Here is a 6,879-nt window from a genome sequence, read left to right as displayed (position 1 = left end):
TCAATTCAAAAACATTTGTAAAGAATTTACATTTTGAGGAAGGTATTCGATGTGGACAGAAAAAGAATAAGCAGGTCAGTAAATGGAGTACCTGTCCTCAGCCACAATGAAGGTACACCTATCAAGTGTAGAGTCTTGATTTCCAGAAGTCTCTTTGTTTGTTTGTACTGTACCTTTGGCATATTTATTGTAAATTTCTACCACTGTGTATTGGTCCTTTCATAATGGCTTAGAAATAAAACGAAAATGGTCAGGGTTTACACCCAGTATTTAATTTTTCTTGTTAATGAGATATATAAATTACACGTTAGAGTAAATGTAATGTAATGTAATTGTAATGAATGTATGTGTACATATATATATATATATATATATATATATATATATATATATATATATATATATATATATATATATCAAACACACACACACACACACACACATATATATATATATATATATATATATATATGTATATATATATATATATATAGATATATATTATATATATATATATTATTATATATAATATATATATAATATATATGTATGTATATATATAATATATAATCATACGCATATACATTCGTGGTAATTGAACTAATAAATTAAATAACCTGGTAGTTGATCATTTTGGTGGGATGCAATCTGGGAAGAACAAACACTTTCATCTCAAAAGACTTCCTAAGATGTGGTAGGATTCCACTACAGTAGGGGTGGAGAAAGTAGGGCAGAGCTTTCTGGTTTCAGCAATTTTTAAAGAGTGACGTTGCTAGCCCCATGCACCTATACCAGTGCCTATTCACAGCTAGTATATAAACTGGAGGTTGTAGCTCCAAGCTTTTCTTTCATTTGTATTCCCCATCCAAATATTACTTTGCCTGAAGGAGAGTTGGCCTAACCATTCCTTCATTCTTTCTGGTTTCAGCAAATCTTAAAGGGTGAAGATGCTAGCCCTGTGCATCTATACCAGTGCTTGTTCACAGCTAGAAAAACTGAAGGTTGTAGCTCCACGATTTGCTTTCATTTGTAGCCCCCCACCCAAATATTACTTTGCCTGAAGGAGAGTTGGCCTAACCATATGGACTTGAGGTTCTTCCCACACCTTTGACATACACACACTGCTTGATTCCGTTACACCTACACCTATTCTCTGGCTCAGCTTTTTTTTTTTTATACTACTGTCAACTGTTGCATTTAAGCACAAAAACAAATCAACTTCTTCCATCATTCCTATAACCTCACTCTTCCTCACATTTAGTCTCAACTTCTTCCTTGGAAACTTTTACTACATTCTGCTGTTTCCCTTTCCTTTTGTTAATTACTGCATATATCATCTGCAAACGTCACCATCCTACACACAGTACACAACTTATTTCTTTATCCCACAGCCTGGCATCTTCATCTTTTGTCTTTTCTCTCACTTCTTTCATCACTCCAGCTACAGAGATTCAGACAGCCATCGAGACTAATACATAATTCTCTTAGAAGCACTTTGACCCCAGAATCCTTCATAGGTTGTTGGTTCTAAAGATATTAGTGTCCATCTCTCTGAAAATAATGTACTCTAGAGACATAGCCTGTCCAAAACCTTAAACACTGGCTGCAATCTAAAAGGATTGACTGGTACCAGTTCTCTGGTGCGGTTCTTTGGTTAACAGGGGTACATTGCATTTTTGTTCGCTTTTATTTAACTTAACTAATTTTCGACCTGTTCCTCTTTGGACTTGGAATTTTACCTGGTGGTTACTCAATCCCAGTGGCAATACAACCCCACACGATCAGGTCAGCAGTGACCTCTCCCAGTAAGCACATGATGAAGCATTAATTTAGCTGTGTCCTCCTCCTCCCCTTACCCCTACCATTCCCTCCCCCTTCCTAAGCACACTACCAAGTGTGGATTTAGCTGTGTCCTCCTCATCCCCTCCCCCTTCCCCTTCTGAAGCACACCACCATGCGTTAATTTAGCTATGTCCTCCCCCTCCCCTTTCCTCCTACTTCTGAAGCACATGATCAAGTGTTAATTTAGCTGTGTCCTCTTCCTCACCTTCCCTTTCCCTCCCCTTTCCTGAGCACACAATCAAGTGTTAACTTGGCTGTCCCCTCCACCTTCCCTCTCGCTTTCCCCTCCCCTCAACCTTCCGGAGCACAGATCAAGCGTTAAGTTGGCTGTCCTTCCCCTCCCCCTTCGTTAACACGATCAAGTGTTAATGTAGCTGTGTCTCCCCTTCCCCTCCCCCTCACCTTCCCTTTCCTCTTCCATCCCCCTCTCCCCCACCTTCCCCTCCACTCCCATTTCTCCTTCTTCCTCACCTTCCAACTTCCCTTGCCCGTAAACGGATATCATCTTCTTAACTACTGTCATTTGTAAGATACGATTTCTGTCAAAAGTAAAAAGTTATACAAAAAATATAAAAAATGTGAAACATGCTTTTATTACAATGCATACCATGAGTTTCTTACAATTAACCCTGCCTACAAAACTAAAAGTGTGGTCCCCAAACATGGAAGGAAATGCTACAAGAAATAAAATATACTTATACTTTACTTATACTTAATCCTCTGGCACCCACGGGATGCATAGGGCCTCAATGAATTCACGCCATATGTCTCTTTCCTGTGCCATCTCTCTGAGCTCAACCCAATTCTCAGATCCAATCTCCCTCCGCATTGTCATCAGCTACGTTTCTCTTGGTCTATCACACACTCTCCTTCCCAGCGGCTTCCATTCAGGTACATCCTGGACTAACTCATCTTCTCTTATCAAAATATGCCCCATCCATCTCCATCTTGATAATCTATATTGTTCATACTGGGCACCCGTGCCACCTCGCGAATTGCCGCATTTGTTATGTGCTGCTGCTAATTGATTCCCAAAATCCTTCTCAGTGATTTATTCTCAAAGGCAAGAAATTTTGCATCAGTTGTTATAGTGCTGTACCACGACTGGTGCCCATAAGTTAATGTCGATCTTACAAAAGAAATGAATATTTTGATTTTGCTGTAAACTGATATTTGATCTGACCTCCGAACTGTTTTTAGCATGCCCATTGCTTGTTCTGCCCTCCCTATTCTCTCCCTGAATTCTGTACCTAGTGATTCATTACTGGTAATAATGGTTCCCAAATATTTGAAAGTATCTGGGTTGGGTAATATTACTCCTCCGATAAAGCAGTTCGTCTGATCACCACTCTGATCCGCATGACCTCAGTCTTTCTCTGGTTGATCACCAATCCAACCTTTCTCCCCTCCAGTACCAACCTATCAATTATTGCCTGCATTTCAGCCATTGTAGAGGCAATTAGAACTATATCATCTGCGTATTCAAGATCACATGATCTCTGGTCCCCTTTCCATTGAATGCCATTATTCATTCCTTGCATTACCTTGGTCATTACATAATCAGTCACCATAATAAACAGTAGAGGGAACAGTATTCCACCTTGTAGTACTCCAGTCCTGACTTCAAATGCATCTGTAAGACTACCGTCAACCATTACCTTACAACAAGTTCCATTATGCACATCCATTATGATGTTTACAATCTTTTCTGGTATCCCATAGTGCCTCAAAATCTTTCTTAACATACTACGTGAAATACTATCAAATTCTTTCTCAAAATCCACAAAGCATAACACAAGGGGTGATTTTAGTTCGTTACACTATTGAGCTATATGTCGTAGAATAAATATCTGATCGTCACATCCTCAAGCCTTTCTGAAACCTGCTTGCTCTTTTCGAAGTATTCTGTCTATTACAGGTTCTAATCTATTCAATATTACCTTGGAGAAACTTTAATACCTACTGGAGATACCTAATGTGATACCTCGCCAATTCCCAGTTTCTCAAATTTCCCATCTTGGGTACTCTTAACAATAATCCCTTTCTTTTTCCATTCAACAGGCGTGACTTATCAGTTATCTCGCCACATATGATTGAATAATTCATTAAACACAATGGGTGTTTGAATAATATATATATATATATATATATATATATATATATATATATATATATATATATATATATATATACATACTTCTTTTGCAGCATTTCCGCTTGGGGCCCATGCTTTTACTTCTGTAGACATGATTAATTGTAAATTTTAAGTCAATGGCCGCTGTAGCCTGCTCCATATGAATAGGTTTCATCTTCTGAGTAATAATAATAATAATAATAATAATAATAATAATAATAATAATAATAATTTCTTCCTTTTTGCTTCTGTAGCTCCAATCTCAATTGGGTTGAATACCTGGTTGCCGGACGAAGCTCCTCTGTTGCCAGAGGTTCCATTTACGTCATTGTCGTTTATTCCTTCATTTCTTTCCATCATTGCTGAGTTTTGCTATTTAACCCATAGCTGGACCCTACCCCATCAGGGATAGGTACTCATTTACAGCTGAGTAGACTGAGGAAATTATGGTAAAGATCCTTTCCCAAGGAATCAACGCCGAGGAGAGCGGTCACCCATCCAACGACTGACCAGCCCAAATGTTGCTTAACTTGACTTAAGTCCATTGAGGACCTAACCCACTCCTCCACGGCGCCTGTGCAAGAAACATCAGCTACCTTGCAGTAATAAGTGGTACGAGCACCAACCTGAGGGAGTGATAGAAAACGATCACGCAAAGATCCTCTGGGACTATGGTATCAGGACGGATAGGGTGATACGTGCAAACAGACCAGACGTGACGTTGATTGACAAGGTCAAGAAGAAAGTATCACTCATTGATGTCGCAATACCATGGGACACCAGAGTTGAAGAGAAAGAGAGGGAAAAAATGGATAAGTATCAAGATCTGAAAATAGAAATAAGAAGGATATGGGATATGCCAGTGGAAATCGTACCCATAATCATAGGAGCACTAGGCACGATCCCAAGATCCCTGAAAAGGAATCTAGAAAAACTAGAGGCTGAAGTAGCTCCGGGCCTCATGCAGAAGAGTGTGATCCTAGAAACGGCACACATAGTAAGAAAGGTGATGGACTCCTAAGGAGGCAGGATGCAACCCGGAACCCCACACTATAAATACCACCCAGTCGAATTGGAGGACTGTGATAGAGCAAAAAAAAAAAAAAAAAAAAAAAAAAAAATAAATAAATAAAAAAAAAAAATAAATAAAATAAAATAATAATAATAATAATAATAAGAACAACAACAACAACAATTAATGTAGTAAACAATACTATTAAATTAACCTTGATTTAAACTAGTAGTTCTTAAACTTATTAGCCTTGCGGCCCCCCTGCATTTATGTATAGAACCCACGCCCCCCTAGCCCTGAATTTTTGCCAACTATATAAACTATATATAAGCAATATGTTCGTCTATTTGTACACTATTATACTTCATTACTTATATGAGTATGTATATAGGTGAATGACATATTTTTGGTTCATTGCTGTTGAATCTTTTTTATATGTATGAACTGTAGTGTATTTCAATGGAATAAATAATGTTCATAGAAAATGGGTGAAACAAACATAATATAAACCATATTCTTTCGTAATCCTTATTCAAACAGTTTCAGCATTACAGAGATTACATGGATAGAAAATATTAGAAAAAATACTTATTACTGCAAACATAAATATAATTTTTACTGTTAATAAAATTTTTTACTAGTGATACAATTATTTATGTAACTAACATAAAAAATATAAATAAATAATAGGCACCATCTGGCAACCTAATTGCGGCCCCATTGGAATCTTCTGGGGGCGTGTCCCCCAGTTTAAGAACCACTGGTTTAAACAAACATTTACTTGAATACGTATATTTGAGCAAACATTTCCAGTACAGTCAGAGTAATATTAAACATTTTTAATGAAATTAAAAATTAAGACAATAACATGCATACACTAAAAAAACACACATTTCGGCGTTAATTCTCATGAAAATGCTCTGCAATGATAAGTCATGGATAGGTACATTACATTTGTATTTAAAAAAACGCTGAATCTTACCAGGGAACAGGGAAACTGAAGGTAGGTTTAGTTAACCCAACCCTTACACCAGCAAGGCGGCCCTTATACCTGACTGTTGTAGGTATACGACAATGAATGGGGTGTTGTGGCACTCTCAACACGACAACCACCCGATCGGAAGGTTTCTTCGTTTTTTCATACAACTCCGCAGGTGTATTCCACTGAGAGTATCAATGTACACTAATGATCACTATTGGCCGTACACTCGTAACACTACTCTCAGGTTAAAAGCAAACCGTTTCACGAATACTAAACACGTACGCTCGACTGGGGTGAACTGGTGAACGACGGATCGGATATTGCGCCATAAGAGAGGAAATAATCACAAACTGGCACTGCCCACTGATTTTGGCAGGAGGAAATCCACGTATGTTCAAATATTCGGCTGTTAAGTGGGAAGTGTGGTAACACGCCAAAAAACACAAAAACCCGAGAAAATCAGGAGGGCAGGGTATAAGAAACTCCAGACAGACCAGACTGAAGTGAGACTAAGAACGTTCGGTAGGTTTACATGGCAACGTGCAGTTGTGACTCGGAGAGTCTGATTGTACTTGGTTCCTCGTATCAGCACTACGAATAGTGTTATCTTATATATTGCGTGTTATCTGGTTATCAGTTTGTGTTTAATTTAATATTCACATTCTTGAAATACTTGGTGAGATAGCTGTATCGAGCTACAGTTTCATAAACATAGAAACAATTTCGTTGCACCAGCGAGAAATTATGAAAATAGTTTAACTTCTTTTTTGTGAGGCAGTATGCTTAATCGTGGGCAGCAAGAATCCTATATTAGCACTCCGTAGAATAATTTAAAATCAAGACGAGGCAAATGGATCGTCTGAAAAGACAGCATTCTTTCCAAAGTAACCCAAAAATTCAGATAGATCA

General features: G+C 37.9%; 1 protein-coding gene across 1 annotated transcript in view; it reads right to left on the bottom strand.

Annotated features, from left to right (window-relative positions):
* The window catches only part of LOC135216550 (protein mono-ADP-ribosyltransferase PARP12-like), a 16,353-nt gene extending 9,793 nt beyond the window's left edge, over window positions 1–6,560 (bottom strand). The window contains exon 1 of the mRNA XM_064251926.1: window positions 5,971–6,560. The gene's annotated coding sequence lies outside the window, so the exon portion shown is untranslated. The remainder of the gene's footprint in view (window positions 1–5,970) is intronic.
* Between the last annotated feature and the right edge of the window lie 319 nt (window positions 6,561–6,879).

This window comes from Macrobrachium nipponense, chromosome 19 (genome assembly GCF_015104395.2).
Source record: "Macrobrachium nipponense isolate FS-2020 chromosome 19, ASM1510439v2, whole genome shotgun sequence".
Classification (NCBI taxonomy): Eukaryota; Metazoa; Arthropoda; class Malacostraca; order Decapoda; family Palaemonidae; genus Macrobrachium; species Macrobrachium nipponense.
This window is presented reverse-complemented; position numbering and strand designations above follow the sequence as displayed.